This window comes from Gavialis gangeticus, unplaced genomic scaffold (genome assembly GCF_001723915.1).
Source record: "Gavialis gangeticus isolate Ggan-Ray unplaced genomic scaffold, GavGan_comp1, whole genome shotgun sequence".
Taxonomy (NCBI): Eukaryota; Metazoa; Chordata; order Crocodylia; family Gavialidae; genus Gavialis; species Gavialis gangeticus.
Window position 1 is genome coordinate 3,455,460 of NW_017728997.1, and position 13,406 is coordinate 3,468,865.

At 42.9% G+C, this 13,406-nt stretch overlaps 1 protein-coding gene across 3 annotated transcripts in view; it reads right to left on the bottom strand.

The window, feature by feature from the left end:
• GRM7 (glutamate metabotropic receptor 7) overlaps window positions 1–13,406 on the bottom strand; it is a 679,515-nt gene that overhangs the window by 462,839 nt on the left and 203,270 nt on the right. The gene's annotated exons all lie outside the window — the stretch shown is intronic.

The window sequence follows — 13,406 nt, forward strand, 5'->3', positions numbered from 1 at the left end:
CCCCCCCCCCCCCCAATCTGGGGTCTGCCTGGCACAGGATGACAGCCCCCACTGGGGGCTTTTTGCTCCACTGGAGCCCAGTTCATGGGGCTGATATCGGTTCAGCCTCAACCCCTCCCGAGCCCCCCACCTCTGAGAAGGGAGGTAGGTTAAGAGCAGGAACACACTGGCCTGGCACACCACCAGCCCCATCCCAGGCAGGGGTCTGCCTGATGTGGGTGATACAGGAAGGAAGCCCCCCCAGGAGCTTTTCATTCCTCCGCACCCCGGCTCACCGGGCTGGGATCAGCTAAGCTGTGCCCCCTCTCCAGCCCGTCCTATGAGAGGTGTGGGGTGGGGGCGGGGGTGCAAACACACCAGCCCAGCTGGACACTGGCCACCCTCATCCAGGGTGGCATGGGGCAGTAAATGCCCCCACTGGGAGCTTTTCCTAACCCTGCAGCCTGGCAAGCCAGGTGGGGATCAGCTCCATTCCCTCCCAGGGAGCAGGTGGGGCTGAGCCAATCCTAGCCTGGCTCACCAGGTTGCGGAGTTCTGAAAAGCCCCTGATGGGCATTTCACTGCCCCGTGATGGGCAGACCCATGCTGAGGGGTGAGGCTGAGCGACCAGGAGGGGATGGGGCTGAGCTGATCCCCGCCCCACAAGCCAGGCTGTGGGGGAATGAAAAGGCCCAGGTAGGGGCTTCTCTGCCACTGCACTGGGCAGACCTTGGCTGGGGGCTCTGTACTGTGCCCAGCTGGCTCTGTGCTTTAGCTCTCCAGTCCCCCATCTCTGACAGGAGGGGGCTGGGAGAGGGTAGGGCTGAGCTGATCCCAAACCCGTGAGCTGGGCTGTAGGAAAGCAAAAAACCCCCATGGAGTCTCCCCCGTGCCAAGCAGAATTGGGCTGGGGGGGGAGCAATGCCGGGAGGAATTCCCCCCACCCTCTCTGACAGGCATGGGGCTGGGGAGGGAGTGGGGAGCTGAGCCAATCGTAGCCCAGCTAGCCAGGCTGTGGTGGGAGAACGCCCCCCCATGGGGGCTTCTCACACCAGGCAGACCCCAGTTGGGGAGCCAGGGCCGCGTGGTGTATTCTCCTCCCCACCCCTGTCTCAGAGGTGGGGGCTGGGGAGAAATTTTCTGCTGGCTCTCCCCCCTCTGTAGCTGATAGCGGGGTGTTGGGGGGATGGGGGCATGGGTCAAGCAGCCAAACAGGTCTGGGCTGCCACTGGGCTGGGTTTAGCAGCCTTAGGCAGCTGGCCATGAAAAGTGGTGTGCGAGAGTGCCCTGAGCCTCCCAGCCTGGGCAAGCCAGGCTTCTGCCTGTCTTGGCCACCCAAACACTACACATCAATTCAGTTTGTTATTGGTTCTAGCTACACAGCTTAGAAAAACCTGTGAAGAATGAACTGATTCTGCTCTGGGCTTTTTGAACCTCTGCACTTAGCCCTAAGGTACAAGTCAGTGAAGCCACCTCTTAAAAGAACTCAATAAATCATTTCTTAAAAGACTAGTTATTAGTCAATTTTCTGAAAATTTTCTTACACGTATGTGATTAAGGGACTGATTTGAGGGGGGGAAAGGTGCTGTGGAGCTAATTATTGATTTTACCTATGCAGATCAAGAGTATACATATACAAATAGAAATGTGTGCAAGCAATTGTTAATTTATATATAAAGGTATGTCATTTATACATGAAGTCATGTTAGTACACAGAAGCAGTTCCTGCCGTGGTATTTCATTTTGCAACTGACTTTCTGAAAAAAATCAAACACTAAATATTTACGTCCAGTGTTTAAGCTACTGTACCCGTGTGGTAGAAATTTAAAGGGCAACATATAATTTACATGAAGTTATATCTGTGTGTATGTGAAAGTTCATATACGCATACAGCCTTTCAGAACACAGTCTTCATACATAGGTTGGACTGAGTCACATTACCATTGGTCAGATTGGTATGTGTAACTGGTTTACAGATGTATGATTTCAGCCTCACCATCTACCACAATGCATGAAAATGAAACCAAGTTCAAAGAATATATTTTTAAATACTATTTAAGTTTCAGGTTTATAATAATTATAATGGATTAACAGTCATCAGCTTTCTTTTGTTCTCACAGTGTTACAGCTCCCATTGGCATCAGAAAGAGCACAGACTTCTTTAGACTCCATAATCCCGAATGACTAAATAACAGCAAAATTAAATTGTCAGTAACAAGTATAAAGCAGGGATGATCTTCAAATGATATTTTTGGCTAAGAAAGTCTAAGGGAAACCAACAGTTTTACCATGAAGCTGGAGGCCCTGGCCTGTTATATATTTGAGAATGTGGGCACGTGTGCAGGCGTGGGCACATGCATGTGTATGTATGAGCGTCTGTGTCTGCATGTTTGTGGTTTTCGGTGTAACACTATATAAGAACATTACATGTATATTCATATATACATTATTAAATATTTGGTAGCTGTGTTGGTCTGAAACAAGAAGACATACAAAAAAACTAGAACTCTTGGCTCCAAAATGATACCTTTTATTAGACCAACTGGGAACTCACAAGAAAACTGTCCTTTTCTGCAAGCTTTCTTGTGATTTCTTGCCAGTTCCCAGTTGATCTAATAAAAGGTATCATTGTGGAACCAAGAGTTCTAGTTTTTTGTATGTCTTATTAAATACTTGCATCAAGTTCCAAGTGATCTCTGATTTGTGATCTCTCACACACAAGTTCACACATACATATACATACACACACCAGGGATCAAGCCTGAAAGAAACTCAGGGCCTTCAACTCCCACTGAAATCAATGAGAACTGAAAGTAATTCAACACCTTTTCAAAGAAACTTACACAACAGGACCCCACATGCTATTGTATTGATATGGAAGGACAGAAGAAAAACAAAATAGCTCAAGAGCAACACATATTTAGTTACTGAAACTATAGAGAAGGGTTTAAACCACTTACAATTATTGAAATACGTTTCTTTTTTAAAATATCTAGGGATACCCCAAATATTTTGGTAGTCTAGCTCATGTTAAGGAATATCATTTTTTAAAGAGCCATTTAACTTCCTTCCATAGAAACACTGGGCCTGATTCTGCCTTTCACTCAGCATTGCCACTGAGGTCCAAGATAATTCCATGTGCAGAGAACCTGCTGACCGGGATCCCTGGGGTAATCTCACTCTTTGCTGCTATAAATTATTAAACCAAAATAAATGCTTCAACTTTCAGCCAGGGTTAGAGATATCACTATATGTGTCAGAGAAATGAATCCCTCATTATTTGTAGCATTGTCTCTTCCTGAATAGTTGTGTCTGTCTTTCTAAGTGTTTGTCACACATTTTAAAAGGTTGGTGTCAAAAGCATGAGGCCAAGCATATTGAAAACTAGGATGCTTCAGGGTTTCAGTATAAAACAGTGATCACCCAAGAAAGAATTGCACAGCTTGCCTTCACTAAATAGATCAGTTGCATCCATTTCAGTAGAATTCCTGATACACAATAAACTTTGAAGCAGGTTTTCCGTTGGTATAAACTGTTTTAGCTCCACAGTTCCTATGAGAGAATAATTTGGCCATCATAAGCAATGTTTCTAACTTACAGCCTTGCATTGAATGCGACTACTGGCTTTTTAAAAGATGACCACAACATTTTGTAAAATGCAGCCCTTGGAGTTTGTATGATCGAGTGTCAGCTCAGTTCCCTATGGAATCAGCATATAGGGTTATTTACCTGCTTTTAATTAAATTAATATTTGTTCCAACATGAAGTACTATGTGTTGAGTCACTGTATAATAGCATGAGTTATGCCTTTCTTTATGAAAAATAAGGATAGATTTAAAAAAGAGAGTCCTAAATACTCCTAGTACCTGGGGAGCAAAGAAATCCTAACATATATCAACTTGTCAATAAACATGCTTTTAAACATGCTTTTTAACTAAAATTAAAATACAACATGCACTCCTATCTGAAGCAAAGCTCACAATGGAATGATACAATGCTTTTACTACTCAACAAAATGTTTTTCTTTCCAAATCTTTCATTTGCCTCCTTTATGAAAGGTTAACCACATCTGTCACTGACTCAGCATTTAGCAGTTGCAATATTAAAACCATCTTTGGTGTGTGCAGTGTTTCCATCAGAGTGTCTAGTACTATTGTATGATCAACTTTAGAAAGGGTTTTAGTACAAAAAGAAAAAACATGAAAAGTGCAATATTCACTGCAAATATCATACTTCAGCTTTGCACAGTGTCAGAGCTCCCATTCCATTATTATTGATACCTGTGAAGGTTATTTGTCATTCTTCTGCTCTTTCCCCAGCACACAGTGATGCTCCCAGATGTATAAACTGAACAGCTGCTCAAGTCAGCTGAAATATCTACAATAAGTTATTTCTTATTCTGTTAGTTTTTAAACATTCAGATTGAGTCCACTCAGATGTGGACACATTTCCCACTGGATTAAACTGGAACACTCTGCATGCTGTGCTTGCACAAAATGGTCAACAATAAAAGGGCATAGGTCTTCCTGAGGCCAGTGACCACAGGGCTAACATGGTGAAAGAATGCCAGTTTGTATAGCTAATGGTACACAAGGAAGTGATACAGCTAGCTTCATGCCTAGCCAGTTTGACTCCCAGGACTGAATGACCAGAAACCCATCTGCAGCTATGTCATCTGGAAGTGTTTTTTGGTGCCAGTTCTGAGTAGGCTTGGATTTCATGTCTCTAGATTTGTAGCAGAGATATGCAACTGCTTGGTCACAATGCCCTTTCCACATTATGGGGCTGTAGTTAGGTTACTGGGTTAACTGAGGGTGATTTTAACTGTAAAAATGGAATGCTGTGTGAGCACTAATAGATGGAGAAGAGCTGATAGGTTTTTATTTTTCTCTTTGGCTGGGGATAGAAATTACACATAAACAAGTATAAGCGACCAGAAACTGGTTCAAATCTGTAATGCAACAGGACTAGGGACAGATATTCAAAACACCTGAGTCAAAACAGATTCTATCTTTGCAGGTTAGTCTAACCTGGCTACGCTGAATCAGTTTGTAACCATACAGACATCCCCTCTGGACTGAAAAAATGCAGGCACATGCCTGCAGTGGCTCAGGCTAAAAGCCTGGGGGCAGGGGAGGGGGGCACTAGAGCAATCCTCCCTTCCCTTCTACAGGGCTGACCTGAGGGGTGGGGGTGTGGCCAGGCCCCCACATGATGCTCTAATAAGGAAGGGGTCCCCCCCACCCCTCACTGGTCAGTGCGGGAACCAGCAGGGATTTACATACCATTTATCACCCCATTAGCAAAACAAAAGAATCTCTCATTAGTTCAAGCTCTTCTTAAACAATCTTTTCCAAGGAAGGAATGGAGGGACATTACCAGCTGCCTGTTGATTAGTTCCAAAGAGCCGTAAGCCACTGTTCTGTCTGCCACTGTCCCATCTCCCACAGCACGGACGTAGAAAGCATGTGGTCTGCTAGCTAATGCTGAGAGGTGTCTGTGTAAGGCAGAGGGGAGCAGGGATCCCAGGGAGTGGTGGGGGCAGGAGGGAGCAGGAGGAAGCCAGGCAGACACCCTGTACCTGCAGTCTCTGCTGGAGCTGCAGCCAGGAAGCAGAGGGGAGGGCCCAGCCCTGCTGGACTGGAGCAGAGAACAGAGCCCCACCCAGCAAAGCATCTGGGATTCTGGGGGACTCTGATTTAACTTAAACCAGGAAGAGGTCTGGGACAGAGATTGCATAAACTGGTTTGACCCAAATCAGTTAAGTCTCATACTACATTCAACCATGTTTATCTCAAACCCATTTCAGCCATTTTCAAACCAGTTTATGTGCACTGAACATCTGTTCTGTTACAGGTTTAAATCAGTTTCTGATCACTTAAACTGGTTTGTGTGTAATGTCTGTCCCTAGCCCAGAAGTTCAGTGCACCTAAACTTCTTTCAAAATGGCCAAAACAGGTTTTAGATAAACCTCAATGGATATACTATCAGACCAAACTTATTTAATTTAAATCAGTTTATTGAACTTTTGTTTTAGATCCCCTCCACATTCAGGTCAACTCGTGGTCCCCCAGCATTCTAGTATACTTTGCACCTCACCTGCAAATCTCTCCCACAGGGTGGGCAACTAACCTTGGCCCAAGCCGTCTGCTCCAGCCAAACAGGGAGGTGTGCTCTAGCGCCTCACCCCATCTTCTGGCCTGGGCCACTTCAGGCATGCAGCTGCATTTCTGGAATCGAAAGTGAATGTCTGCTCACTTGCATATTAGTTCAATCTATGCATTTAGACTAACCTGAAAAGATTACATCGATTCAGCCTCAGGATTTTTGAGCATCTGTACTTAACCCTAGAGATTTTATTAACCTCTTTCTTGGATGTCAGTCTTGCAGAACCATCTCACTTTGTTTTGAAATTTTAATACAACTTCAAAATATTTTTTGAGATGGGTTAAGAGGGATGGTATTTGGCTTCAGATTATTATGAGCCTCAGATTTCAATAGGAAGTCCATGCAAATCTAGGTTTCAGATCCACATAAATCTGCAGCAGATGATTGCAGAACTTAGTAAGTTCCACTCTCTGGACCGAAGATCTTTTGAGATTTTAGCCCTATGTGCACCAGAGCAGGAAGATATATACATAGTTCTGGAATCTGTATAGAACCAATTATATTGGGGAGAACCATGACCTCACGTGTCAATTACGCTTTCATTCCACTCATGGATCTACAAACACCAGGAAAATCCAGATCACTCAGATTTGACGTTTCAGTAATGACCATTTTACTTCTTATTAAGGAGATTTAGAGTGGTCAAAGTGCAAAATGTAAACTTGGTGCTCAGGAAAATGCTGAATTGACAGCCCCAAAAAACTAAAGTCTTCAATTTATGCACAAATCTGATACAGTCTAACTTGGGCAGTGGCAGTATAGGCTACAGTGCAATGCCATGTTAATAATCCTTGGCAGGGAATGACTTCTCGGAAGAGTCTGATCAGCTCTCAAGCTGCCAACTGCAACCGTCTACAATTGAACCAGCTGGTGTCAGTTTTGATTACGTTTTGTGATATGGACGCTGAGATGTGGAGATTGCTGACGTTGTTCACTTATTCTGCCAAAAGTTAGTAATAGCTAAGGTGCTCTGTATTCTAACTACAAACAAAGGGAAAAGCTTCTTTCACCCAATGCAGATGGCTAGAGAGCAATATTCTGAAAAGCAAAGACTAGTACTTCCCTTTGATCTCTTAGGCTAAGTACAGAGGTTCAGAAAGCCCAAGGCAGAAGCGTTCTAAGTTTCGTGTTTTACTCTAAGTACTCTAGGTTAGGTCAGGAGAGGACAAAACAGACAGTCTTTCCATGGTGGGAGGTTCCTGCACGGGCTGGGCCAGCAGGCTTAGGGTGCTCAAGAACACTTCCCAACAGCAAGGTCACCCCTGATTGGCCAGCCCAGCTCTCCCCAGGCCTGCCTCCCCCCACCCATAGTGGCCAGGTTTCAGCAGTCCTCCCACTGTTGCTGGCTGGCTCATTTGGGGCAGCCAGTCTTGCAAAGCATAGGCATCTGCCCCACAACCAGTGCACCATGCCCAGTGAAAAACCTCTGAGACAGCCACAATCCCCAGGGTCTGGAGGGTTTCATGCACCCCCAAGCCCTAGCAATTGCATCTGCCACAATCACTAGGGCTCACGGGTGTTTGAAACACCCATTTCCTGAGGATCGCAGCTGCTGCAATCCCTGGGGCTCAGGGGTTTCTCACTAGGCATAGTGCACTGACAGGGAAGCAGATGTCATGTTGTATGGGCACAGGCCCAGCCCCTCCCTCTTGCACAAGCCAGCCAGCACAAGTGAGGGGGGGAGGGAGAGGGAGCTGCTGCTGCTGCTTGACCCCAGCTGATTACAGCTGCAGGCAAGAGCCTGACAGTGATGCCAAGCAGTGGCTGGGGGGAGCACATGCCAACCCTGCAGAAGCCCAGCCCCTGCTACGCAGACCCCAGCTAGAAGAGTCAGAGGCTCCATTCCCCCTGCCTGCCCCTCCCCCCCACAGCTGAGAGGTGGAGGCTGGGGCGGGCGGAGGGGAGGGGGGGTCTGAGCCAGGCAGCAAGGGGGAAATTCCCTGCCATGGAGACCTAGCCCCACTGCAGACCCCAGCTGTTAGGGGCTAGGACCAGGGTGAGGGCCTCAGTACTCCCACTCACCCACCCCCTAGCGGTTGCCAGCCAGACTGTGGAGCAGAGGCTTTGCTGCCTCTGCTCTGTGACAGCCTAAGGGCAGGGGCAGGGGCATGCCCATATCAGCTGGAGCAGAGGAGTAGGAGCAAAGGCTAGTCCACTCACCCTGCAAGGGTGGGTTAGTGGAGGCCCATAAAGCATCCTGGGATGCAAGGAGACTGCAACCTAACTTGATTTGGGAGGGGATCTGTTAGTCAATAGACCAGTACACTACATTGATCCAGGTCTATCTGAGGACCAGGTTCAGCCATTTTGACACCAGTCTGCATGCTCTGAACTTCTGTTGTGTTACAGGTTTAGACTAGTTTCCGATCACTTATCCCAATTTATGTGTAATTTCTGTCCCTAGCCTTCATTACTGTTTCCCATATTTTACTTTTTTACAAACATCTGTTATAAAGGGAGTATTTTTCTCCCCTCTAATCCATATTCATTCTCTGTTTTATCCTGCAGTTATCCCATGTTTGAAACACCATACCCTGCTGCCATGGGTCTGAGTGGGATGTCAACAAATTCAGCATTACAATGAATTCACTGCAGGATTAAAGTAGCTAGCAAAAGACAAGAAACTGAAGGGAAGACAGACTTTGTGTAAGCACATATGCATCTTGGAGAATTTTCAAAATATGGCTTATAAAATTATGAATCATAAATCCATTTTAAGACCTGTATAATGTATATGTAATATCATCCCAGCATGACAGTCCAAGCTTACATTTCTATGGTATGTCAGCTCAGCAACTGTTGAAGACTCTCACCCAGGACTCTTCTAAGCAGGGATCAAGTGATGCACGTTTATCAAATTAATCACGTCTGCTCATTCTAAATATTAGTTTAAATTAAGAAAGTTGAACCAGAAATCTTAGTTAAGAAGTCAAATTCTTTTTCATTATAGCATATATTTGGTATATTTAAGGTATATTTTCAAGTAATATAACATTTATGATAAAACACATCCAACATGACAAATGTTGTTGTATTTTGATTAAAGAAATGTAGACATCTTTCACTCAATCATTTTTGCCTCGTAACTTTTCAGAATATTTTGTTCCATTGTATTTTCCACTCTTTCAATTTTCCTTTCCACACAAGAACAGAAACTAGTTTTGAAACATCAAGATGTCTCATGGGGTAAAAATTCCATTTTCTGAAGAACTCTAGCATCTTGGTAGCAGATTTCTGCTTCGGAAGCCATAGACAGCAGTTCTCACTGGCCTTTGCATAGTCTGCAAACATGCTGGAACCAGTGGCAAATCTTCATGTTGTCTACCACCTTCCTACCACTACAGACACTCATGCAGGAGCTAGGCAAAATATAATGCAAGCATTTCCCAATGGGCAGGAAATATCCTGCTGGGAAGGAACAGGAGGATTAGCTGGGAAGCACAAGAGATGTACACAATGAGATGTACGTGGATTTAACAGCACCAGAATCCAGGATTTCAGAGGAACAGCAACTGGCTCCATTTTTTTTTCTCTCTGGAAATGTGAGCTTCCTTCAAAGTTTGAGGGATGCTAAGCAAGCCCATAATGGAGTCTCACATTTTTAGAAAGTCAGTTGTTATGTCTGAGGTATTTTTCTAGGCATGACACAAAAGCATTTCACATGCTGCTCCCCACAGATGATACTCTGTTTAAAATAAGAAAAGTATAATTGAAATTGATTGTGCTGCATTAGTCAGTGATTAATTAAGTTGTAATTTATTTTTAACATTGCACATTATTGTTCATCCAGCTCATTTCTGGTGTTAATGAAGAACGGTCTCTAAATCCCTTTACAACTTCTGTTATTTTGTTTGAGAAGCAGGCAGTGTTGAGCCCTGAGTTCCTTATCATTTTCTTAACAGGTGCAACCAAAGCTTTTAAAGAAAATATTTTAGGGGTAACACTGCAGACGTTTTTCATTTCCTGTTAATCCACTATATGTCATATCAAAATCTATCCTAAACCCAGATCTACGTGAAATATTTCATAGTAAAAGGAAAATGAAGTACAGATTCGGAACTCCATTATCGTTTGCACTGAGTGGGTATGCCATAGGAGGAAACTGATTTAGGATACACTTCCCTGGCCCTGTGCCTCTCTGTAAGAGGCAGACTATCCTGACCCTTAGACAGCGCACTCCAGCTCTATCATTTGAAATAGCTGTCTGGCCAGGAAGCACAGTTTGTACTCTAATGGCCAACGTATTCAATCACTCTGTGAAAGACAGGCTCATCATCTGAATTCCAAAATGTACTCATAGCCACTGACTTGTGAACAAGGGGAGATGTCTATTCCATACTCATATCTCGAGTATTTTGTTGCATATTAGTCTCCTTCACTTTACTGATGGGGGAGCGGTCTTGCAATGCAGTCCATATCTTAATAATGTGAAATTCTTGAAGGTGCCTCTTTGGATATTTGTCATCTCATAGCTTCCATGTGACAACTAAAACACAGATCACATAGCAAACCAATTATAAAAAACATCTAGGAAAATTTAAACTTCATTGCTCTGATTTTTCATTTCATATTGACTTCATTTTTTTTCCTTTTATTCTGCTGCTCTCCGCTGGAAACAAGGAAGAGAGCTGGTGCCAGCTGAGAAAGAAAGCTCTTTGAGAACTATCAGCTAAGGACTCTCCAGCTATGTATTAGGAAGCTCTCTCATACCCTAACCTTTTATATCCCAATCTGTCTACAACTTTTACTCACTTTTTCCCATTTTCCCTTTTGATTCCTGCATCATGCATATTAATGATGCCATAAAATAATTCTTAGTGCAAGGTTACTATAATGCTTTATTTAGTTGCTTAGCAAAAAGTTTATGAAAAAGATGCACCTAAACCCACTGGCCAAAGGACTGTTGCCATGATCCTCAGAAAAATTGGTTGGTTTTTTTTTAAGTTTTATGTGCAATTAACATAATGCATGAGTGTACCTGTTGAGATATTAATGAGCTCCCACTGGGGTATTATTAAGTTCACAGTTTGTTGCAAATTCACTTTCAACTTCCTCTTAAATTTTATTGATTCGGTTTCCTGACAATAGGAAAAAAACTTTGATAAAGTCTCTTGAATTTATCTTATTTAGAAACACAGTGTCGGTCTAGCCAAACTGCACAGTCCTGCCAATAATTTCACATTCCAAAGGAAGATGAGTGAAGAATTTTCACTTGGCTGCAAAACCCTTTGATGTGAGTTGATTGATGACTAACTTTTTTGAATAAGTTTACATCTCAGATTTTACTCACGTAGAAATTTCTCATGTCAAGACTTAATCCTCAGTTAGTACAACAATACTTTGTTCACCATTTACATGTTTAATTACATAACAAACAACTCCAACAAACAATTTCTGTGAATTAAAATTTTCTATAGGCCAAATACTCAAGATCTTCCTTATGTTTTACTTTATCCTTAATGAAAGGAAACAGTTTCCCCTAAATAAGAAGAGACTAAAATTAGGGTTGATAGTGTTGTCAGGCACTGAAAAAATCAGTTATTTGGTTATAATCTAAAGCCCACTGATGGTAATAGAAGACTGTGCATTGACTTCAAAGGGTTTAGATCAGTTCTCAAGCTAACAGCGATTCCAGATTTATAGTGTCCCTTTCTCTGTTTTAGGAGAAGAGTCATAGTGTGGGGAAATTCAGCTGCTTCCCCTTGAAGTTATCTATGCTTTAGTTTGGCACTGTACTCTCACCAAATGAAGGACGTTTTGGCCATAGCATCCAGCAGTATTCGCCTGACTCCATAAAATGTATGCCATTCCTTGGTCTATTCTATGCATCACAGTAGATGCACATACATATAATAAATAATTTAAATACATTTTACTATGATTTTCTCTCTTCCCTCATATCTTTTCTGGCAAACCAAAAAAATCCTGAAGTTAGGAGTTTGGGTTGAGATTTTCAAGTCTAAATGACTAAACAGAACAAGTTTGATTGAAAATTCAGGGGACTTTTGCCACGAAGGTCTGTATTTACAAGATTTCATGAGAAAATACACTAGAATGGATTCCCAAAAGCATCTAAGTGACTTCAGAGCACAAGCCTACAATGATCTTAAATAAGGCTTTTAATCCTAAACCACTTAAGTGGTGTTTTGCTGGATAACTTCAAATGCTTGGTATTTCAAGGTAGGAGTGGATTTTGAGCCCAAGAAATTAGAGAAACAACAAAATCCTGATGATGATCAAACAAAACTAATATGTGAAAAACGTCTGCATAAAAAAACTATACTCAGAGAGAGAGGACTCACTAGTTTACAGTGTTCTACCAGACCATATACACTTTAGTTCATGGAAACCTAAATGGCTTTGAAAGTTGGGCTATGACATAAAATTTGCAGGAGCATTGAGCAAATGAGTACATTGAAAAGAAGGACCTTCATAAAATGGAAAATTTTCAAAAGCATTAATCTATTTACAGTTCCTATGTTTTATCCCTTACTTTTCCCCACCATGTTTATCAATTACTAAAGCTATTTGTGTTCAAACAATGTCCTGTTTACTCATACCATGGCCTATCTTTTATTTCATCCTGCACTGAATTCATAATGATGAATTAGAGACTGACACTGTCCTCTGCGTAGGAAATGGATATAGAGGTTTAGAAGATATGGGAACACACATACAAACAAGATCAAACATAATAAAAAGCTAAGCTGGGAGAAGGAAAGCAGCTTTTAATAAAACAAATATCCTCAGCAAAGGAAACATTAAGAACACACACCAAATAAATGAATCATACATATGAATGTTTTCTAGATATTAGTTACTTTGACAGCATAAATCTCGCTCCTCTAAATGACACCTACCTATTCACCTTACACTTGCGAGTGGGCAGGTGACAGGGTACCTGTATCCTTGGTCATAGGGATCAAGATACAAGGTTAAGAGCCTAAACAGTAAACAATCTAAATCCCAATTTTATAAGCAGCCTAAGGATCAGATTTTCAGAAACTCCCAGTGCCTACAAATGGTCAAAAGAACCCAGCTCCCATGAAAGGTTTTCTGAATCAGAGCAATCGTATTGCTATACATTTTTCGGTGTCAACATTGCATATGCTGGTCCATGACCTTGCTTCTAGCTACTAACACAAGATGTGGCCAGAGCTACAGAAGTCTTCCATACCCAAAAGGAATTCTAGGTTACTGAGTACTCCTGACAGGCTGGTCCTAGTTCCCCCCCCCCCCCCCCCCCCCCCCCCCCCCCC